This window comes from Agelaius tricolor, unplaced genomic scaffold (genome assembly GCF_023055355.1).
Source record: "Agelaius tricolor isolate 1412-34295 unplaced genomic scaffold, bAgeTri1.0.p SCAF_13, whole genome shotgun sequence".
NCBI lineage: Eukaryota > Metazoa > Chordata > Aves > Passeriformes > Icteridae > Agelaius > Agelaius tricolor.
Genome location: NW_027269273.1, coordinates 12,050,608 through 12,075,994, shown reverse-complemented (window position 1 = coordinate 12,075,994; position 25,387 = coordinate 12,050,608).

The window sequence follows — 25,387 nt, the reverse complement described above, 5'->3', positions numbered from 1 at the left end:
GGCTGTTCCAGGAAAAAGAGATCGATGTCCATGGGGAGTTCCTTTCAGGATTCAGGTCCAAGCTAATATAATATTTCTCCTCTAGCCATAGAACATGCTGAGAAGAAAGAATTGCCTTACCTGAGAGTTTGAGGACTCCCTGTTGGTATCCCATTAGCTCTCAAATTATTGCTGCTTTTCATGAAGTTCAAAAACTGCAGTTCCCAGCAGACTGCCTTGACAGAGATCACTTTCTTTTACTATACCTCCAAGACATGCTCAAACTCCATGTGGGCATTAGTTCTCTGCTAGCAACAATCACTTAAAAAAGCAGTAAACCATAGTATATGTGAGATACTGGAACCTGATACAGTTTATCTGCAATTCCCACACCAGACCCCTCAGAATAATGTCTAGGAATGGGTCCTGCTTTATGTATGACTTAGCAAGGGTTAAGACAAAAATGTTTCTCAGCAGCCCAGAGTGGCTTTGCACTGTTAAAATGTGACCTTAAAAGGAAGCCTACAAGCTCAGAAAATGAGCTCATATGTGAGTGGTAAGAAATGGATGTTAAGAAGGTATAATAAAGACTTTTTGGCCCTCTCACCTTAGGCCATTCTTAGTTCATTCTAAAACCTCTTCCTGTGTTCTTTTGTACTCTGGTATTGTTAGGGTGCTTTTTGCCTCTGTGTGCCTCTCATTGCCGCAGATGGAGTTTCCACACCTGCTAGGAGTGATCCTTTTGTCCCTCATTCCCTGTGCCATTTTCAATGCCTCATTCATCATGAATCCAGTGTGCCTCTCTTTGCCTGAGCTGATTCCAGCGTGGCACATCCCTTAAGGTTTCCTATCTGCTTTTCTCTCTTTGTGGTGATCAGTGTTGTTCTCTGCCTCTGACTGAACTGAGCTGAAGATGTTGATGATGTCCATGTTTTAATAGGGAAACACAAATCCTATGGGAATCCTTAATGGTATAATTTTGTAGATTGTTGCATGCTGCCTGTCTCTTACAAACATCCAGTGAAGGAAGGCTATAGGAGTGTACCCTGCTGGTCATTTAGAAATGGTCAAACTCCCAGAAGTGCAGAAGCCATTTCAAGTTAAACAAAATAAATAATAATAATAAAAAAGATGATGTTCTATTCGCACAGAAGCCTCAGCAGGTTTTATCAGTATATGAAAACCATAGATGCAAATTGTCCAACCAAATTGGATAAGATAATTACAGGCAGAAATATTAAAATGGTAGTTCATTTGCTCTGGCAATGCATCTCTGCTGATGAATACTAACAGCTCCTTTAGAGGTTGAAATTATGTGCTCATCTCTGTCCTCCGATGAAAAATATTTTTTTGTATCTACCAGGTAGATAACCTTAATGCTAACGGGTTATATTTTTCAAAGTCTTGTAAAAATACTCCTGTATTTTCTGTATTTTATATTTGAGGAAATGAAAAATATACGTCTGTAAATACTCATGGTAATTCTGACTATTAATAACTCGTGTTGTTTTTGATGCATATACAAATATGTTCATCCTTTGACAAGTACAGAATTTCTTATTGGTTTTTGCCACCAAAGGCTTGGTTTTTAAATTTAAATACAAATGAAACGCAGTATAAGAAAACATAAACTGAAAAACTTTTTAACTGTCTTTCAGAGGAAGCTGAGGACTTTGTTTTCTTTAGTAATTCTTTAGCACTTCTTTATCTTTTATAAAGCCTTGCTTTTGGAATTTTCCAGTGCCTGCATTTTTCTTCAGGATTCCTACTAGCATTGATGCAAATAATTGGAAATTGTATGATATGTCTAAGTGGTGATGGCTAGGAAAGGAAATGGCTGCAAGAAATAGAAGGATAATTCTGCATTTTTCCTTCTTGTTCTTTATTGTGGGAGTTTCTGTTTGACAGTTGAAGGTATGATGGGAGATCTGAGTGGAACCCATTCGTATAATTCAGTCCAAGTCAAAAAAGCATAAAAGGATAGATCACGCAGGTATTTATTAAAAAAATAATATGAGGGATCACAAACCCCTAGGAAAAGCAGAATTTTGCTTGCACTTACATAGACCAACAAAGGACTTGTAAAAGAAAAAGATGAAACAGAGAGGTAGTTAAGTATAAACAGCATATTGCATCCAGTTTCCAAAATGCAGTAGCTTCCCATATAGCATAACATTTTTAAAAGGATGTGGTTCTGCCTTTGGAGGAGAGAGATTTGAGCTCCAGGGAATGGGCTTTTTTCACCCTTTCTTATTGCAGCCTGCCTTCCACTGTGTGTGTTGTTTGTAACCTTAGTTCTGAACTGAATCTCATTTAGTAACACTGGAACACAGGACAAATACAAATGATGGAAAGCTAGCTATATGTAAGTGCATTCCTAAAAGCATTAAAGAAAAAAATTGCATCAGAAAAATCACCTTGAAGCTAGACCAGTAGTTAAAGAACTCATTTCTTAAACTAGATGTCAGTACTCCCAGCATGACTTGGTCTCCAAATTGCAGTGCTTAAATTGCCAAAACTCCTACTAAAGTCATTTCTAAAATGGTGTGTGCATGAGGAAAAAAATTGTCAGTATTGCTGTCTGTGGTGCTGTGATTGACAAAACCACAAAACAATGAATATAAATTATTCACAGAAAAACAGCACGTTCCTGATGAAAAGAACACAATGTCAGTCTCATGGAGTTTTATTTCCGATGGAAGCAATGATGAAAATTAAAGAGATCAGCATAACAAACTGTAAGGTGTCAGTAATTTTTGGTAGTGAGTGCTTGAAGTGGAGTAGTCTATCCATGTAATGGGTTTTAAACCAACCAACATCAGTTTCCTGCTTAGGCATGCAAATAATTCCCTAGTTCCATGACTTGTAACTAACAGTATGGCTATCAATGGTTTTTGTAGTTTATTTTAAGGGTCTTTTGGAAACTCTTTCAAACACCAGGAAAATTTGTTACACTTCCATGGTTAGCTATCAAATGGGCAGAATAATGGTGTTTGTTTTTCTTGTTTATGTTGTGTTTATTTTTAATTGTAAGGTGTCTTGAATCACAGGAAAGAATAAAATCTGAAATCTTGATCTCTTTCCTTGGGTGTTCTAGCATCTATTTCAACTTATCCGTTATCTCTTTGAATTTGGGTAAGTTGCTCTGCCCTTCTGCATTTAGTTTTTTCCTCTCCTTTGTGTGCCATGTTCAGACCAGTGAGTTCTTTGAAGCTGAGACTGGCTCTGCAGCTTGGCTTTGCTTTCTGGGCCAGGAAAGTGACCCTGCTGAAACAGCAGAAAGCAGGCTGGGCGACAGGTCTGTTTTCCATAAAATTATGGGCAGAACTGATCAGATCTAATCAGGAAAGAAGGTCCTTGATATTTAAAGAAGAATGCACATGTACAGGCAAGTGGTATTATATTCCATAATGCTTTTTTAAAGGGTTTTCTTGTTGCTTGTCCACAATAAGGGCTTTTCAGTATTTTTTTAAATCTTAAATATTTTTTATGAGTGTGTATCAATTATAACTTAGTTTAGACTACCTTTTTTCTGTACAGTTTCACTGAAATCACAGACTTCATGAGCTCTGACTGGAGCTCTGTCTCTGTCTGTCAGTTCAGCATCTGTAATGTTGCAAGATTTCTAAAATATCATACTTACCTGGGGTTTTTTGTCGTTTTTAATTTTTTTTTTTCTGGCACAGATTTATGCTGAAAGAAAAAGAGCTCATAATCCCTAGTGCTTCTGTATCTGTTTTCAGAAGTCATCCATTACCGCACTGACTGCTTCTGAATAGAAGCTGAGGGTGTTAATTAATTAGTCTGCACACTGAGAGCTGTGTGTAATTGCAGTTTTCAGGAGCAGTTGTAAACATCAAGGTGGGAATACAGTCAAGCTATGAAAAAAAGAGTGAAGAGAGGCTGTATCAACATTGATCCAAATAAACCAGACTACAGAGAAACAGGATAGTTTAATATGATTTTTCAAAATAAAACCAAAAAAAGCCAACAAAATTCTGACCCCAAACCAAGAAATGGAGGAATGAAATAATGCCTCACTACTACTCTTTTTGAAAAGAATGTTTTGTTGTCATTACCAAAGATCTGAATTAGTTCCAGTGTTGTGTTGCCATGCCAACAGAAGACTCGTCAGCTTGTTTGCTCCTGCTGTCAGAATAATACATTTCTGAGTTTAGTCCTCCGAGTAAGCCAACTGTAGCCTGAGTGAAACACCACAGGCTTCTTTAAGAATTAAAAACAGCATCTTCAAATATAAGCATATGGAATGATCCAAAGATAAAGATTAACTCATAGGTAGAATACTTAAGGTTTTGGTTTTATTTAAAAAGTGTTTTCTTAATTATTACAATATGTATGAATAATCAAATAATTTAAAGAAAAATTTATTTTTGCTTAATTTGATATCACAGCGATAGATGTTAGCTAACAAATAGATTGGGAATTCTCTGAAGGGAATTCTCTTAACAACTGGCACTAGACCAAGAGATGATTAATTACGCAGTGCAAGTGTTGATAAAGCCAAAATCTGCAGAGTTTCAGCATGTATGCAACAGTTATCTGAGAAGACTGAATGAAGAATCCTTGGCACAGCCTAGCAGATAATACCCAATGTAAGTCAGTCCATGCAGTGATACTCTCTGTTCCCCGGTACACAATCCTACACAAGCAGGAAACATTAATATTAATCTAGCTCTCGACATTGATATAATACCCTGGAATCCACACATCAGCTCTTTTCCAACATTTATGATGGTAGCCACTAAGGTCCTTTTCTCATTTTCCTCACCATGAAAAACTGATTTTACTGAGTTGTCAGATGGCTTCATTCCACAATTTAGCTTTAGGTTTTTACTCCTGCTTCCATCATGAACATTTTAGATGCTGGTTTTGATTGAAGACCATCATATTTCAGTAATCCACTTACCTGGACAAAAATGTGGGCACATTTTTTAACTGCATCCTGCATGTAAATGAGGGTGGGATCAAAAGGTAGCTGATGATACCTCTACACAAGGAAGGTGGAGGTATAGCAGTCCCTGGATTTTCAAAATTATCTCTGTTGCAACAGGACAGGGGACAGAATCAGGTCTTGAGGCAGCAAGGTCAGGATGGTGGGGGAATAAACACATGGCACTTGCTCACATAAGAGGTAGCTGATGTCCTTGGTGAACACTGAACCAGAACAAACACTGCTGTGTTACAGCTACCTGGGGATGTAGCTGAACATCCCAACAAGTGTCTATGCTGTGAATTAAGGATGGTTAAAATAGGGCAATTACATCTAAAGTGATGATATTGAAAGCACTGCTAGGTTTGCTTTGCTCTAGGTGTGTGTTCTTGCTCTCTCCCAACCTTTCATGTGGAGAGTCCTGAATGCGCACCAGCTCTTTACCCTGCAAATGCATGATTTTGATTTTAGAGGAAGAAAACCTAGAGCAAAGATCTGAAAAAGAACTGTGATAGGCCAGCAGAAGACTGGAAGCCTGATGTGCCTTATGGCACAGACTGGCAGCTCACTGCAAAAGGAATTTGGAAGACTTCATTCACTTTTGGGCCAGGCTAAAGGTTCAAAAAAGATCTGTGTATTTCTGTGACTGTAAGGAACATTTAGAGTTTCCATAGAAGTGACAGTGCATCCTAGGGTTGGGTTAAAGCCAGTGTCTTTGGAGATCAGAATAAATTCTATGTTTATATACTGTGGGTTTTTTATGGCCTATTCCCTTGTCATTTGCACCTATAGTTCCTGTATGATACCACCATTTTCAGAGATGGAATAACATCTCCTGATCCAATATGACAGTGCCTATATTTAGTATTTGAATTGAGTAGGGATGCTATGATAAGAGCATCCAGAATTAGGCTCCTAATAAATATAAATGATGTATTTTATTTGTTGTATAATTTATTGTTCATTTATGCATTCTTCTTTGCATGAGTTAGCCTTTCATGCTAATTTCTCTGACAGCTGGATTCATCAAAAGGAAAACCAGGAGATATTTTTCATTGTAACAAATATAAATGGCAACCTGGTGCTTTCTTATCTGTTTTATGAAGCATACAGAATAGCTTTTGGAGTAATTACTAGGTGTTGATTTAAAAAATAACAGAGGGGGGTAAAAAAAAGAGAAAAGCAGGAATTTCATAAATACTAGGTCAGAGAATTCAAATCTAGAGAAAGCTTATTAGTTAATTGAATAGATCTCCTGCTCAAAATGGATTTTGAGCAAACTGGGGTTGTTAAGTACAAAGTCATTCTGCCTCTGAAAGGAGTTTGCTAGTATTCAGTTTTAATACAGCATATGCTTAATTCTGCTCAGTGAAACCCCTATAAAATTGTACATGGTTGAATTTGAACCATTAAAAATCAAAATGTTAATGTGATTTTGGTGTACCATTAGCAATTTTGGGGAGTTTTTGGTGTGTGTTGACCCCTGGATATTTCATGGTAAAGATGAGAACTTACTGGCTTTTAGACTAAAACTAGTAATGTGAAAACTGATGTGTTCCATTGCTTTTGTAATCAAGCAAGAACATCAATTTTAGCTGAGGTGGAAGAGGAAACTCGTGCTAAAACTTTAAGGGAAACAATGGCCCTGTCTATCTGAAAGGGAAGCAAGACATTCTCACACGAGTAAATCCTTGAGAGAAATGAGAGCAAATCAGATGACAGAAAAATCTGACAAAGAACCCCCAATTATTTATTTCTGACTTTGCTCAGAATAGTACATCAGGATGGCTAAATAATTATATCAGGACTCTATTTTGCATAGGTTTTATTAGTCTACATAAATTTTATGCAGCTCTTAGAAAAGTTCTGTTCTTTGTGATTCTTTGGCACTTTGTGGCACATTTAAATCTTTAGGAAGGGCAAACATTAGAGGGCATGGCTCTAAGGGGGCAAACAGAGTTCATTGGTTGGTCAGTCTGCTGGACCTGGAGATGCAAAAGCAGAGATGCCAAGTCATCAGGGTGTAGTTTTCCCTCCCAGCCATTCACTCAGGTCTTGGGTCCATTTGCTCCCATTGTGCTTTAGCTGCACAGTAGCTTAAGGCAAACTTTCCTTGTGTGCCAGCTCCAAGTGCAGGTGGAGGCTGGTGGAAGGGAAAATCCTGAGTCCTGCCCAGCCAAGTCCTCACTGGGGGTGATGGGGCTCCTGTGCCATGCCCAGCCAGCACCCACGTGCTGCAGGTACTGCAGAGCCAGATGCAAAAGCAGAGATGCCAAGTCATCAGGATGTAGTTTTCCCTCCCAGCCATTCACTCAGTTCCTGGGTCCATATGCTCCCATTGTGCTTTAACTGCACAGTAGCTTAAGGCAAACTTTCCTTGTGTCCCAGCTCCAGATGTGAGGTAAAACAGCAGCCCCAGAGTGCCCACACGATGTGTCTCATTGGCCAGATGTTGCCAGTTGTTCTCTGGCACCAAGGGTGACAGCTCAGGGCTGAGAGCCCTCTGCCCCCGGTCATGCAGACACACCTGCTTAGGCTGAGCTTAGCTCAGGTGCCTGCCTGCATTTCTAAATCACAACATCCAAGACTGCAGGGCTGACAGCCTAAGAAGGAAATTCCACAGGCACAGCAGGTAAAGCTATCTTCTGTGCCCCGTCTGCAACCAAACGAAGTGAATGCCTGATAGGAATAAATGTGTGATTCACACAAGGGAAAACCACACGTGAGAATTGGCCAGGGAACTCTGTGTTCAGCCTCAGCAATGAAAAAAGCTATTTTTAATATGAAGGATGCATTTTTTTACTAGTAATTCATTTCCTTTCCAGCTTTATGCAACTCTTCATCTATATATATTGAATACAAATGTAATTTTGTAGTATACATTGAGTAAGTTTTTTCTTGGAATAGGGGAAATTGCATGTATCCTTTAAGCTGCATTTAAGTTTATTCTTGGAAGATTTTGTGTGGCATTTAGGCTTTGATGTGTCTGTAGAATTTAGAGCTTTTATTCATGGAAGGAAAAAATCTACAGTTGGATGAAGGAATAAAAAAATCAAGGCACAGGCAAAGAAGTTAATTTATAAATAAGTAAATAAATAGACAGGATCACTGTGCTATGTCATAGTAGTATGAATATGCTAATTTCTTCAAGTTCCGGGATACCTAGCTGAGCAAAAGTTAAGTACAATTACTTTAAAATTAATGCAATAAATGATTGGGTTGGAACATTAAAGGAAATTGTATTTCCTGCTCTACATGTTTTAGTTTTAATTTGTTTCCTATTTAAAAATTAAAACCAAGGATTTAATGAATAAAATTGGTATTTGTTAATCAGGCTTAAATTCGGTATCTGAATTATTCCTGCAAGGAATTTAATGTATCAGGTTATTAGAAAACTGACAAAGCAGGCAAAAAATGAATTTTCACTTTCAAAATGCTGCTTTAGTGTTTCACAGTTGGAGCTTGTTAAAAGTGATTACATTGTAAGAAAAAGAGTAGATTTCAAATGTTAAAAGTAGTGCAACCTCGACACCTGTTTCCTGTTTTGAAAGCTTCCCTCCTACATAATCCGTGCATCTCCATTCTACTCAGTGATCAAGTGCACATTCAGTAGGGAATATCTGCACCATGTGTGGGATAAATGGTGGGGTTGTGCCTCTCAGAGTTTTGTGGCGCAGCCAAAATGATCCATTGCCTCAGAGGGCATGGCATGGGATCACTGGTGCCCACTACAATCTGCTCAGAAAGGAGCAGCAGGCACACCCTGCTGGGAGACACATTCCTCCTCTGGGCTGCAGGCTGCCAAGGGAAGGCTCCTCTGGAAATAGCCCAGGGTAGCACTTTTCATTTCTGTCACTTTGGAAACTCATTTCTACATTTTAGGAAATTAGACCTTTCTTAGAAAACAGTCTAAGGGAACTGCTGGGAATCCTTCAATGCGTAACAAAGATTCAGGATGTCTGGCCATAAAAGATAAATTGATGTGAGGTTGAGATTGAGGGGAAAGAGTCAAAGACCTTCTGGGGTTTTTTTGTAAATACCAAATAATTACTTGTATGAAATCTCCTTATCTAGATACATTTTTGTACAGCTCTGCTTTCAGAGCTGTATGACTTGGAGCTTTCCCATGAATGCCTCACAACTTTGGGAATGAGAGTGTTAAAACCTCTAATCTGTCCCCAAAAGCTCAGCCAAACTGAAACCATGAAAAAGTGCCATAATTGGTCCATTAATGGTTTTTTAAATGGTATGCCAAGGTCACTGCTTTTCAGAGAGTAGGAGGAAGCTGCGCATCTCTAAATACAGGTAGCTATTTCATATGTGTTTCACTGTAACAATCAATCATATGCTTGGAAATTCAGGTTCATGGAATCCTTTCTTTCAAGAGACTGGCCTAAGGCTTTTAGTGCCAAAAAAACAGCTGTTGAAGGCAGTATTTTCCTGACAATCTGCTTTGATTTTAGAATGACATATGGGAGAAATGGGAGTGAGATGGTGATCCTGTTTCCCAGGGAACCAGCTGTGTGCAGGCTGCTGTACTGGAGGTGCCACTGTGATAGATTTCCCCTCCATCAGAGGGCTTCACTGGACAAATTGTGAGGGGTGTTGAAAGTGATAAAAGGAATGCATCACTGCATATTTGCTTTACAAGCAAGATACATAAACAGAATGTTCTCTCTCAGCCACTAAGCAGAAGTATCCCCAGTGCCTTTATAAAAATTGATCTGCCCTTTGAAGCCCTCTGCAGTCTGAAATGATGGGATTTCAGCCTCCAAGAAGAGGATTAAGACTGGGCCTCCTGATAATGCTGACAGCCCTCTAACACCATTTTACTTGACTGTCACAACCAGTACCAAGGTTTTAATGCTGTTACTAAACAGGGATGTAATAGATTAAATCATCAGCAAAGGCACAGTGATTTAAAATACATATCTTTGTAGGCATTATAGAGCCACATAATTCATGATTAGGTTTAATTTTCTTTAGAGTGATAAAGTTGAGTCCATGGTGACTGAGCACGTATTGCACCAGGAGGAAGGAGCAAATCCTTTTAATGAAGCATGCCTTAGAGACACTGAGCTAGCACTGAAGTAGTGCAAAGTCTGTGAAAAACTGAGTTACTTATCTAAAACTACATTTTAGCTCTACACAGAGTACAGGTTTGCTCTCAACACTGCCCTTTCAAAAATGTGAAATCCCCAGCTGTAAAATGAGGGTGTGTTCAGCAGGACAGACAGCAAGTACTGAAAAAACCACAATAATAATAAATGCTGAAATCTTTATTTTCTGGCAGCTTCTTGTAGCTTCCTGCTTTCACATGCAGGGTTTTCTTTTATCTGCTGGAATCAACAGAGGAAAGATATATTCATCAAAGATCCTGAGGTAATTTTCATGAAACAGAGTCCCAAAATGCCTCCTGTTATTTTGGCAGACATTATTTTAACTCTTGTTAAGGGGAGAAGTAAATCCTACTTGAAAAAGCTGCTGGATAAGAATACGTACAGTAACAAAGAGATCAGTGCAAACATTAAATATAAACTTCATTAAAATGTGTATTTAAGAAATATTTTAGAATATTCTTCTGAATATTTTAGCTTTAGAGATTTTAATTTGGAAGGACTATTAGACAGTATTTTGTTAGAGTGAAATTAAATATTGTAAACTTATTATTAAACTTATTATACTTAAAACAACTTTGGTAAAAAATAGTAAAAATGTGGGAAAAATATAAATACAACATTTTAGTAACAGATGGAAAGAATGTGAAATAATACATCAAGCAAACTTCCTGTGCTTTTGTTAAACTAGAGTCTTTCAAATGTCTAGAGTCTGTCAAAAGTCTTTAGAGATGTTACATGCTTAAACCCAAAAATTTTCTTTGAGTAAAATTTAGTTTACTATATTTTGAAAAATCAAGTCCCCCTTTTCTTTGCCCAGTTCAGTTTTCTACTGCCTACAAAGCAGGGTGGAAAAATAATTATGGTAGAGATTTGATGTATTTGGGAAACATAATTAAAATATCAAGTAACTTGCTTGTTCTTTAAAGAACAGAAAAATCAGTAGTAGGTAGATATACATTTATAGGTGTGTTTCTCTTCAGAAGTGTATTGAGTTCAGAAGAGAAGACATTTTCTTGCTCATAAGTACTACAGTATTAATATAAACATTCTGCTGAATAAGCCACAGGAGACAAGATAGATATTTTGTAGTTCTCAAATTTAAAAGCTGATCTTAATAAGAAATGTTCCCTGAATGATATTTTATCTCTGAAACTGCTTTATCACAATGGAGAGCAATGGTTCTCTCAGAATTTCTCAAGTTTTTGAAGAGATCTGCAATCTCACTATTTTTCAATGACAGAAAAGGTGTTAGTTAGAAAAGATAAAGACAAAAAATTGTCCAATTGGCTTTTCAGATGTCAGTTCAGGATTAAGAAATAGTAGGCAGCCCAGCATACTCCTCTTGAAGAAAGATGGTCCTTTTTCCAGGGGTCATCTGCTTTCCATTCTTTGAATAACTAGGTCATGGTGACTTTCTTTAGGAAGTTATCTCATAGTCATAGCAGATCCCATTATCAGCAAGTTTACTGTGTTATTTAACTTCCTCAGCCTTATTTCATTTTTCCTAGTTTCTGTTATCTGTGACAGGATATGTAGGGCTTGCAGCAGACAACAATGCATCAAGAGATAAAATGATCTAAAGTATTGTGACTTTACCCTGTCAGCAAAACTGCTGCTGTAGTTTCTTTAGAATTTTTTTTCCCCTCACAATGAATGTAGTTTTATATTTCTTCAGGATTCTTTAGTTTAAATCCTGATGAGGACACTCAGGATATTAGTAGAGGTGCTTCTAAGGATATTAGTAGAGCTTCTTGCTTCCCCTGCCCTTAAGAGTAAAATCAGAAATATAAAACCCATTATATACTGACAGACATCAGTAAGTGATTAAAAGCACTTTTTTCTGCACTCTTCTTCTGGGTCTTCAGACACAGACACACAGAGAGATGGCCTTACAGTTTTGCTGTTTGGGCTTTGCTTATTTGTTCCCAGCTTTTTTTGGCACAAGATATTTTATTTACTGCAATGGATGGAAGGTCAGGATCTGCAGGTGTAACCCCAAAGAGCTTTGCAGCCAACTTGTCAAACATAACCAATTGCAGTAATGTTGCAGTGAACGAGAAACTCAGAGCACCAAGCCAAATTAGAACCTAATTGATGACTTAAGGTGCAAGTACCACTCCTCAATGACTGTTCCCCAAGGCTAGTTGTGTTAGGTGACTGAATTTCCACTGCTGCTTCTGTAAAGGACAAAGAAAAGAGCAGCCTTTGCATCATAAGTTGAAACAATTGTATAAAAAATTCATACATTTGGATTACTTTAGATTTATAGAGCTAAGAATTCTGCAGTGAGCGGAAGATGTATTTGATAAGGTAATTACAGGGGGAAATCTTATTTAGCCCTGTGTATATCACTGGGGAGTAGGGGGCATGAGAAATGACAGCTCCTAAGCTCAGTTCTTTTTTAGTCTCTGCTCAGCCATAAAGCTCACAGAAGTCAAGTCAAACCTATGCAGACAAACCCATCTTGCTTTTATGTGACTTTGATAAAGCAAACATATGGAGCACTTTTTCCTGCTGTATTATCATAAAATAAATGCAAAAATAGCAAGCTGAATATTAACCTTTTTCCCAATACCCAGCTGTTTGTTATGGAAATTTATGTCATACAAAAATGAAAAAAGTGAAATTTATAAGGAAACTTTACCCACAAGGCCATCAACATTTGCTTTTTTTTTTCCCCTGCAAAAATAAGCAGTTAGGACACACATGCCTGTTCTAACTATAATAAGCATGGCCTTTGTGTCATTTAATGTTCTGTATGGAGTCAAAACTTTTCTTGGCGAACTTTAGGAACTCCTTCAGCACCCAGCTAAAGTCAATTCATGCAATAAGTTAGGAGTACTCGCTGCCTGCACAGAATGCTATCATATCATCTTGGACCACAGATGTTTATATCAGTTCTGTGAAATACTGTGCTCTGGTCATTAATTCCTTTAGTGTCTCTGTTTTACACAACATGGTTTTCATGATTTTGCCAGTCTTATTATACTTAAAACAATGCTGCATGCATAATTACAGTAAATAGTTCATTATTTAAATCAAAAGGCTATTAAATTAGCCCTAAAGGTAGACCACACATGTAGATCACACATAAGGATCTGTGCAAATCTTTTGAAGAATCTAAATTTATTCCCTTTTGAAAATGTGAGTAGCCTTCAAAGCTGCCAAGGAATTGTGTGACATGGGAAGTTGCTTTGATTGTTTCCCACAGGAGAAGTGGGTGAGTCATTGAATTCAGTGAGGTTATTCGATATTATGCTTAATTTGATTAAGCATGACAGGATTTCTAAACTAGTTAGTGTTCAGCATGACAAAATTGGTGTTCTAGCTGAGACATGCACTAAGATGTCCAGGTTATTGTGATAAATCACTGAAATAATAGTGTGCATATATTTACAATTTTGGAAAGGATCCTAGCTGATAGAACTGGAATATTGGAGCAAAATGTTTGCCATCAGTGCACATGTACTGAATTGCACCTGGTTCACTGTGTGTAGGACATGAATATCCAGAATTTCAGTGATGCTGAGTGGCTATTTGCTTTGGGAAAGAGAACACTTTAATGATAAGCACCAGAATACTGAAAAAGAGCTCCTGGTAAAGATAAAGGCTATCAGGAAAGTTATCCAATTGATTCAAGATGGAGCATAGGTTTAAAAGATGCTTGGAATAGGGCAACTTGTGCTTTGCATTGATGGTTTGTTACATGTATGGGCACATGTCTCTTTTTGGAGTACAGATAAGATTTCTGAGGAAGCCAAAAAAACTCTGCAATTATTTTGAAAACGCAAGTGGTGTGTTTAATGGCGAAGGAGGAAAAAAATCTTCCTGAGAAATCATTTAAAATTCAAAACTATTTTGGTATGTAAAAAGAAAGAACTTTTAAACCAGAATTACCTCTGACATTTTCAACCACCAGAAAATAATTTGTTTTATTCCTAAAATTGTACCTTGTATGACATTTGGAGCAGGCATCTAGAAAAAAAATTACTTTAGTGTGTAGACTATTTATTTAATAATCTTTAATTAACAAACTAATGAGCCTTACATTGTTTCATTGTAATTTACCTACACAACTAGCAAGCGGTTCCACCCCTTGGAAAACCTCCATCCATTTATTTCCCATCTATTATTTGACAGATGACCCCATTTGATCCTATGCCAATGCCAGGTGGAGCAGCAGGAGAGCTCCCAGCTGTTCCAGGGTCAATAACATGGTGGAAACTGGCAAAGAACAGCATGAGGATTGATTTGCACGTTCAAGTGTGATAGGGAGGGAGTTAGTTATCATCTTGCCATGACAGGGTAATCCCTTTCTTTTATTCTTCATTTCTGCTTGCTTTTGCAAAAGAAGAACAACACCAGTTTCTCACAGCAGCTTGAGTTAAATGCATGCTGTGTGAACTTCCAGCTCTATCCCCAGAGCCTGGACACTGTTACTACACTGGAGGGTAAAAAGGAAGTTGACATTCAATGAAGCTCTGTGCTGTTTTTGTTTTAGGATTATATTTTAATGTAAACTAGAGATTTGACAGCACAATGCAAATTTTTTTGGCAATCCAGATTTTTGCAATTCATTTTTATGTTAATCTCTTATCATCTAACTGGTATTCATGTGCTAATTTTTCGTTAGGACACCGGTGCACTCTTTTAACATAGAAGTTGGGGAATTCATGCCATCTCACAGAGAGGCATTTCAAGAGTTGAGTTTGTATCACAAAGAAAACACAAAGCCAAATACTACTCACATGTATTTGCCTTAGTTAGTATTAGAGAAATTCCTTCTGCTTCTCTGAAATTTTTGCAATAGGCAACATGAGGGGTAGTGAGGAATATTGTCTGTATCCTCACAGCTGGGCAGCCTCACCAATTTCATGCCCCATGGGACTGAATAGAGCCTCCATGGATTATACTGTAAGGGACAGGATGGATAATCAAGGCCAAGAAGGGGAAGAGAAGAAGGGAATGAGTTTAGTGGTATCTCAGAGCAGGCCAGTGCAAAGGACTCAGCACTCCTCAGCATCCCAGGGAAGGGGAACTCCAGGGCAGCTCTGTCTCTCAGAAGTACCCTAAGGTTCCACACTCTCATTTTGTTTTCAAAAAGACCTGGACTGAAAGATGAGCAAATATCTTGATTTTTGCAATGATAATTTGTTTTTGGTAGTAAAGATAGGCTAACTTGTGCATAACAAGAGCAAGATTCTTTTTCCTTTTTTTCCCCCTTCCATCCTCCAGCATTGGAAATGTTTTATTTTAACTTGCATTAATTGTAGGCTTCCAAAGCTTGTGCTGGAGCAAGCAAGTCGTTGCAAATACAGATCTTCCTAGTGTTAGGTTTCTACAGAACTTGAGAGACCTAATTTGGTGTTATGGCTTTTCTATTAGTTAATCCTCTGTTCTGAAAAATGTTTATGGACTGGTATGCGCTCTGATGGTTTCACTATTACCATACTTAGACTCTTGCTTTTCCTGTAGGCATTGGAGTGAATGTGTAAGACAGGATGGTGGGAGGTGAGAATTTCACACACATCCCACCCAAAACTCAGCCGTGCCTGGGAACTCTGCCATGCACAACTTGTGTGTCATTCCTTCTTGGATGTGCGTCACATGATTCAGAAATATGTATTTAGAGTCAGCTGCAGCTACTTCTAATTTTTGTCTCCAAATATTTACTATGTCCAATACCATTACAAAACAGAGCTTTATAAAAGTTGTACATATATGGAAGCATTACTGCCTTGGCACAATGTGTGAGTGATGTATCTGCTGGGGTGGCCCTGCAGGTCAGGCTTCACACTACAACTGGCTTTAATCAAAAGCTCTCTTATTCTCCACATGCATCAGAGAAGCAGTCAGAAAAATGAAATTCTGTGCATCCTCTGAAAACATGAAAAAATGTATGAGAGATTCTGCTGGATTGAATAGGAAAGGAAAAGCACACTGCACTGCAGGACTAAGAAGAAAGCATTTTTTTTAAATTTTAAATGGCACCATAGTTTATACTTCAAGCAGTGGTCAGTGGAATAAAATGCATATTTCTTTGTTGAGAAGGAGAGGAGAAAAGATATTTTAAGCAGTTTATTCTGTTATAATTTTTGCAATGATTTTTGAAGTCTTTATTTGCTTTTGTTCTGTGGGCTTGAAAAGACAGTTATCATTCTATAGTCTGGGACTGAGGACTGTTCATAAGGGTACTGGTTGGGAGGGGTGCTTTTCCTTCATATGTGACTCTGCTTCTATTCAATTAAAAATGCCAGTGAGCTCACTCATTCAATTTTAGTAACAAGCTAAATAATTTATTTATTAAATCATTTTTTTAAAAATTAATTCTCTTTTGTAGCCAGAGAATTGAATTTTAGTTGGTTTTCAGCTGGTGAATCCTTCCTATCAATTCTCAGCCATGCAGACTTACCTAACCCATTTCTTGGTTATTAAGAGATTCACATAATATACATGTTAATATACATTAAGGCAATTCACTGAATATACATCCAGCTCAAAGGCACACTTGTATGGTCTCTTGCAGATTAGGGAATTCCTTCAGATGATGTCTCACACACAGAGATACTGGAGTCCCATAAGGAACGTGGACTCTTGATGGTTTGGGGGCAGTTTAGAAATTATTATCTCAGGCACAGGCTATAGCAACATAGGATCAAAGACAGGAATATTGCTCCAAAAGCTACTGAGGCTGTATTGCAGACCTAACCTGTAAATCACAGAGCTCTTGCTTCATGTAGAGAAACTAAAGTGGTGGAAAAATACACACAAAGCCAGGAATGTATTTTCATATAGAGAGTAATTGCTACATGGACATGTACAGTTAGCTAGGAAAATGTGGGAAAAAGACCTGAAAACATCCAAACTTCTTGTAGTGTTAATCATAGAGTACAGTGTTGATTTTCAGCCTGCTCATTCATTAGGGAGGAATAAACATTTTAGACATGTCGGAGTACACCTAGGTTATTGCTTTTAATGTACATATTCAAATCTAGACTAAATTAACAGAAATTTCCATTAGGGATGGCCATTCCCCAGTGTATATAAAATAAGCCATTTGAGGCCAGTTGACCACAGTATGATGTTGTCATTTTGCCACAATGGCACCAACTGGCAGCACTGCTGGCAATCACATTAATGCAGCCCAGTCATTAGGGAGGCATAGCAAGTGTGTATCTTCTACTGCCAGGGGTGTCTCTGCAACTGTACTGAGTCACATTTCTGGGGGTGCTGTGGGGATCTTACATTCATCACCATTCATTAGCAATGCTAAAGCTACTCTGTTGTGTAAAATAATGTAGACTTTACATAGTAGTGTATTTTTTTAAATGTAAAAATGCATTGCAAATAATGTATTTTAACACACTTTTTAGGAAATGTGGAAATTACATTTAATAAGAATATTTACAAAATGTATTGTTCTTCCTGAATACCACAAGTTTCTGTAAAACATTCAAGAAGTTGGGGAAGGGGGCAATGTAAAGTGTGAGTGAACTACTCAAAATCAGTAGATCTAGTTACTTGAGTATCTGTAAAAAAATATCCAAAATTTTTATCAAAAGAAATAATCTAAGAAATTTGGGTAAGCCTAGAATAGAATTTCATCTTGTTAGAAGAATATTAGGTTAAGAATAGAGCTGGCCAGAAAAAAGGTAAATACTTCCCAGAGGATTTCAATATTTCATAACATTCTAAGTCTGGTAAGACATGGAATGTATTTATCCTGTCTTTTGGAAGAATGATGGCAAAGTCCTCCTTTTCAAAAATCGTTCATCTGTCCACCTATTTGACTTACAGTACAGTTCATCCATTATCTCTAAATTTATATTACCCTGGGTTTGAGTCAGCTACTGTGAAATCCTCAGGAATTTTAAAATGGTCCACAAATTTTTCTTCTATTAAGGGATGTAAATTGCAAGGGAGATAGTAAATCCTTCCATGGGAGTCGGATGTATCCTTTATTATACTAATTATTTCGTTTATTTGAACAACATGGATTATATGAGATCCCCCTCTGTATTTTTCCTTATCTCATTTTTAGAGACAGTAACCCATAATGAGGAATCGTGAGCTGCTGTCAAGAATTAACTTAATTCTGTTTCTGTTGTAACTAAGAAAATGTTAAAGGCCAAAAAATTGGCTGAGCTAAAATTAATTCTTGATAAAATGTTACAATCAGAAATACTTTATTGGAAATTAGCATGGATTGCAGCATGAACCACTGCTAAGCAATAAACCAAATATGGTTTGTGAAACGTGTTCTGGCAGACACAAGTTGCTCCTTCCTGTACTGTTTGAGAATGTTGGTGATAGTCTTGTGTTTGGGTTTTCTTTCTGCTGTCTTCCAACGGTGCAGTGTAGCTTGCCTTCCTTGGGGGTCTTGAAGTTGCCATAGTACGTTGGTTTATGTCCTGTGGGGGCTGAATGCACAGAGTGTAAATGTACTGTGAACTCTGCAGGAGCAGAGAGTGTAAAAGTTTCATGATTCCTGGGACCTGATCCAGCTGTCAAACAACTGCTCCCAACCACTGTGTGTCCCCACAGCCCCTCCAGAGCTGTGCTCTTCTTGTCCAGGACCATGTGGAGTGACTCAGCCGTGCTCTAAATGCACAGAAAGATGCTGAGGTGTCAGGAGCTGCAGGCTTTAGGAAGCCTTTCTGCTACAAAAATGTTCCCTTTCTAACCACAGGGTCAGACTTCTGTCTTCTGCTTGAGAGTTGTTTCCATTGAATGTTTCTAATGGATCCAATTCTTCCTTGCCTCCTTTATAAGTGAGGAGTCTTTTAGTCAGCAGTGTATTTGAATGCTGTATTGTTGGTATTAATTGCTCTTAAGGTCATGAGAGATTGCAGAGGCAGTAAGGGTATGAGCCTGCTGTCAGAGATTTCTAGCAGATGTACCAAATCAGTAGATCTACTGCTAATCAGCAGTGCTGAAAGTCAGTCCTTGTAAGTAAAACTTTGGGTATTCACAAATGCATTATTTTAATCCATACACTAGGATTTACTCTAATTTATGTATGTATATAAATCAATATATAAAATAGATTTGCTAAAAAAATGTTTACAGTTAGTTACTTCCTTTTTTGGTTTATCCTTTCTATATAGCTCTTAGTGTCTGATATAATAAAAGGTTTACATTGCTGTGAGTCCCAGATGGCAGTTAATAGTTCAATCCATCCTTTTCTACTTCATCTTATTACTTTACAGCCTAATGGAGAACTGGACTTTCAGAGATGTTTCAGAGGATTGCCATAATGGGTGGTCAGTACAGTTGATCTTAAGGATGTTCTGAGATAGAAGCGATCATCAGAAACCTGGGCCTCTTTACAGTGAAGGAGTTTATGGCTGGATTGCTGTGTATTTCCTTTTCATTAAATTCCTATTTAAGTACAAGAGCTACTGGAAGCATGACAGGAGAAATAATTCCACATAAAGGAACATTGGAGGTTTAATTTATAATGAAGTAATCCAGCTGAAAAATTGAACAAAAAGACATGCATTAGTAAAACCCGTCTGTATGGGTGGAATATGTAGGGATTTAGACCATTTGTGCAGGTAGTCCCCTTCAGCTGGATTGTGCTGTGCATTTCCACTAGAGTAATTTTCACATGTGACAAATTGGAAGAAAGACACAATCAAAAAAGGGGCTACAAAGTTTGAAGTATGGAATTCCATAACTGCTTGTGAGCACCATCTCCTTGAATATCCCCTATTCCTTCTTCTTCTTCTTTAACAGGCTTTTCATCCTGAGCATAGCACCATATGATATTAAATATCTCTTGAGTCACCTGTTCCAGCAGTGTCCCCTCCCAATTCCTTGTGCCCCCTCAGCCTCCTCACTGGTGGGGTGAGAAGCAGAAAAGGCCTTGGCTCTGTGTAAAACTCTGCTCAGCAATAACAAAAACATCTCTGTATTATCACCACTGTGTTCAACACAAATCCTACAGCAGTTACTGTTAGGAAAATTAACTCCAGCCCAGACAAAATGAGTATACTCCAACTGGTGGAAAATACAGTACAACTTATCTTCAGCTCTGCATTTTGTTGTGATCAGTATTCTAAGCATGAGTTCTGTGTACACTGGGTATCAGCACTTGAAGTTAAAATTACCCTGGAGTGCAACTATAAATCACAGAAATCCCAATCCTCGTTGGTTTGGTTTGGGCATTGCCTGCAAATATTTACCACACCAGACTACTATGGGAGCTCAGGCTACAGTAATGCTTGGCTAATGGGTCCTGATGGGGAACTGTGAGAGAGCCTTTCAGAGCTCAACAGCTGGGAGGACGCATCAAGAAAGATCTTTTGGAAATTTTAGGGAAAAAGAAGAGAAGCATTTTCATAGTTGAAACTAGGTGGGTCTTTCAAAAGCACGTAGGCAAAAATTTAGATGCCTAAGGCTTACATTAAAAGCTTAATTTATTTACTGGATTTAGGGGATGAAACCAAACCTTAAAATTGATAGAAATGGATAACCCTTTCATCTTTTCAGACAATGAGAATAAATTTTCAAATGTTTAGTAACTGAAATACTTGAAGTTCTTTCTTCTCCCTCAGCAGAAAATAGAGTAATTTTTCTTCTTCACCAGTGCAGCAGAAGCAGTTCAGTAGCACTATATCCCATTGGGATATTAATGCAGGGAACCCAGCCATTAGGGAAATATAAAAGTGCTTGGCTGTACTGAACTACTGCACCCCACAGGATATAAAAAGAAGAAATGAACTGGGAGAGAAATAAAGTTGTCTAGGCTGTCTAAGGAATCACTGATTCTTTAAGAAGTAGAGGTGTCTTTAGTGGAAATAGGTTCTTTTTATGTTATTTTAGCTTTTGTGGCACAGACATGTGTTATATGAAAGATACCTTTCATTCTCATCAAATTGCCTTGATCTCTGAAGACAGCCTTTATTTCATTTAATTTGAGGCTTTGAGATTGCCCTTTGCTTATTATCTATTAACCCACTCAAAATCTAGTGCTAAATTAAATGCCTATTACAAAGCAGGCATGTAACTCATATAGCAGTGCTGAATTCTGATAGCACATGTTGAACACTGATTAATTCAAATTTCAAGGAGCTTGATTATATTTTAAATTGTCTCTCTCCTTATACCTGCAAGCATTTATTGGCATTTTGCTGTGCATTAAATACACCTTGTTTTCTTTTGTAAAAGATGCAGAAATAATGTAAATAATGATTTCTAAACTGTTTTTAATTTCATTCTGGGAATTGAGCAGTGGTTAAAGATGGGACAATACTGCAGCAGATTGAATATATTCATTGAAGTCTCATAGCTCACACTGTGATGCTTTCCCATGTGTTTTTTCTACTCAAAGAATTATCAAGTGCAGGGAGGCTCTGACCAAGGCTTGATGTGCAGGAAGCAGAATTAAAATGCAGGACAGAGGGAAGAGAGCCTGTGCTCTTGTGAGATCAGGTCTTCCCACCAATGCTGGAAGAGATTCTTGAACAAGAGGAATTTAACCATATTCTTTTATTGTTTCCTCATTCACTCTATAAGGAAGAGTTAGCACCCATGATTTTCCCCTGACAGGAGTTGTGCTCCTTTCTGAACCAAACCCAGTACACAGCAAAATGTTTCCTCCAGCCCTCTTCCCAGTGGCATGGATCAGAAATTTTGTGCATATACATATATACAAATGTGTGTGTGTGTATATATATATATATATATATATATATATGTATAGCTATAGTTTCTATTTATCTATTATACTTAAGAAGGGACTCCAGTATATGAAAATTTTTAAGGCATGGCAATTTTAAAGATTTCCTGCTAGAAAAAATGTATCGGTTAAGTAAATCTGAAGCTTTCAAAGGAGTTCAAGATATTTTGGTGTATTAGATCAAAAATTATGAGTTATTATTAGTTTTGCAACTTACAGAGGATATTACACAAATATCTAGAAAAATGGAAGGATGTGTGTCTAAATTTATTTATTTATTTATTGGAATTGATAGCGTCAATTAAATTAGGTAATTAATTAAATATTAAAAATCATCTGGGATTAGGAATCAGGTTAAGGACCAATGAGAAATGCTATGATGCCATTAGTAGAGAAGTGAATTTTATAAGGAAGCACTGTAGGTAGTTGGTGGCCCTGGGGAAAAGGCATGGTCCCCTTAACATTACTTGTTTCAGCAAAAATGTGAAGATTTCCTTGAAGCCAATGGCCACATAATTGACTTTAGAAATCAGAATTTCTGCTGATCACTTTTAACTTGCTCAGATAAGTTTGTTCTTCTGCAGATGGAAGTATAGTCCCCACAGTAGCTTTTCAGACAGGCAGGAAGCTTCTAATGCCTGCCACGTGAATAACTTAGAGGTGTTTCTTGAATCCCCATGAGTGAGAAGGGTGAAGTGTGAGGTTTGCCCTTAGTGTCTGTAAAGCCTTCCTCTTCAGTAGGATAGGTACAAAGGTGGATAAACTGTAAAACAATTCAAAAAGCCAAGTAAAAGCCAACCAAATATTGAAAATTAAAATTTAATTCTTCATCTAAAAATTGCCATCAGCACGTCTGTTGTATTCATGAGTTTTAAATGAAAGTGGGAAAAAAAAGCTTAATCCTTTTTGGGCACTGTGGAGTTAGATAAACAAACTTCTATATTACATACACTTATGGTGCTTTATTGTGTTTTGTAATCTACCTGCAGGAAATTCACAGTTATTGATTTAAACCCTATTCTGGGACTGCCAGTTTGAATTGCTCTTCAACTTTATGTATTGTTTCCCTCTTGAAGATAAAATGTTATATTTAAAATAAGTTATCAACTCTTTTGCTTAGATTTACTCTCATATGGATTAGTCACTGGTGTTCTTTAGTTAATTTAGCAAAAATGCCCCTAGCAGTGTATGTTTGATCTCATGCCGGTTTTTGAGAAATGTAGGTCTGCTATGCTAGGGTAGAAAAATAAAAAAAGTTTTCATTATAAAAATTGAGCTATTTTTTAATATTTTGTAGATCTTGTTCTGATTCATAAACATTTATATTAGATTAAGGTGCCAGAATTTGAAGTCACTGAATATAAAAGCTCAACTTTCAGAGGAAAAAGTATAAATATCTGATTATAACCCATAGAAAACTGTACAGTGTTTTACTGTCATAGTTTTTTCCATGATATTTGTTTTTGTTTTGACCATACAGTACTTAAAATATTGGTATTATAGTGTACCAATACTATGGTAGTAGGTATGCAATAGTATATCAATGCTATAATATCAACATTATAGTATTGATAGAATAATACCAAACACAAACAAAGGGGATTTAATTCTCAGTACCTGCTGTAAATTGATGAACAGACTTTCCTCAAAAGCTTTTGAAGCATTTGTGTGCATGAGTTTTTGCACCTGCTAAATTTAAAGCTATGAAGTTCATAGCTGTGTGGTAAAATGTATGTATTTTGTACTCAAGGGGCAAATTTTTTTTTTAATATTTTGTATATTTTTGTACTTAATGCCTATTTTAGTCTCATTCCTACTATAGAAATAAAATATACAGATAATTTAATCAGATTATTCAAAAGAAAGGTAACATTAGAATCAGAGTTTCATATTGGGAGCTTTTAAAAGGGTGGATGATGCCACTCTACAACATGAGAGGGATGTGCAGGTAACAATGGGCTGGGCCCTCTTTGGGCCAGCCTGTGTTGTTCCTGACAGACAATTTTTCAACCTTGTTTTCCCACTGAAGTTTTCAGGAAGTGCAGATGAAATAAGCCTTCTCTGTTAAAAACTTTCTTGCTTACCATCATTTTGAATCTTCCTTCATGTGTTTTAAACCTAAAACTTTTTGTCTAATCCTAGATACAGGACAGGTACTTCCCTTCCTCTCTGCATCTCATTTAGATGTTTTTTGGACTGTTAGGCATTTTGTCTCCTTTCTTTAGACTAATCAGCACCAACGTGTTTGGTCATTCATCATTATCATTCCCAAGCTGGATGTGTTATTCCAGCTGAGACCTTACCAAAGTTAAACAAATTATCCTCTCACCACATTGAAATTCAGAACATATGGGAGGTGTTTCTTTCCTACAAACCATTTGCCCACATTCACAAGGAAGGCAACAGACTTCAATGTGAGTAGAAATATGAAAGTCGATTCTTAGTGCAAAAAGAGTCTTAAAGTCAGTACTCCTAAAATAAAGAGCTGAGTGATGCTTCTGTATCAGAGCATAGTTTGGTACCACAAAAAGTTCTGTTCCAGGAAGCCACAGACACTGAGCTCAGAGCTTAGTAAGCCTTGGGACACCAAACCTTTTATTACAATCTAGTAGGGACATTTTTAGGCTTGATACCCTATGGTACACTCAGAGCAATTTATCCCAGACAAAATTGGGATAAATGCAGCACCAAAAGGCATTTTGTAGAAATGTTTATGTTGTAAGAGAAGGAGCCCAACAGATTCTATTCAAGCAAAAAATTTAAAACTTCCTGCAACTGAATTTTTCCCTACCTTCAAAAAAATTCTCCTTTTCTTTCAGAAACCTACCCTGAGCATACACAATACACTTATATTTAATATTGAATTTAAAAGTAAAAAAAAAAAAAACAAACAACAAAAACACTGCCAGAATAAAATCTGGAAAGTGCTTGGCTTTTAAGATTGAAATAGAATTGGGATCTGGTTGTCAGTGCATAGATTCCAAAGAACAGATAGGAAACAGAACTGTGTAGCTGTGTAATCAGCAGCAGAATCTTAGGACCATTTTTCTATGAAGCAGTCCTTTGGCTGAGGCCCAAATAAGCAAACTTATAATGGTCTAAGTGTCCCATTAGGGATGAATGAAAAACATTTCACTACAAATATTTCTCTTGCCTCAAGTGGGGTAATTGGTATGTATCACAACATTCATTTCCTCTGAATTGCATTTCAAGAAACAAAGCAAGGCAGGATATCTTCCTGGCAAGGAAGTAATCTGTGCCATAAACAAAATTAAGCCCAGGTGTCCTTATACACAGTCCCAAAATCTGTCCCCTAAACTATTCTTCCCACAGAAGGTCCTTGTTACAGACTGCACACATATTTCTTTCTACTCCTCAGCTTTGCCTGCTTTTCAGAAACATTGACTCCACTGAATTCTCTCACAGAGCTGTCTGTCTTCTCCTAGGAAAAGCTGACATCTGTCTTACACTCACTTGGGTTTTGGAGATCAGTTCCAGAATTAGCTGCATTTTACTTTGTGAAAACCCTGAAGTATACTAAGTTGCCATGTTCTCAGCTCCATCAACAGCATTTCAGCTTTTCATAAAAAATTCTGTCATCTTAGGTGAATTTTGCAATCAGCTTGCCCAGGATGACTTGAAGAAAAGATTTTG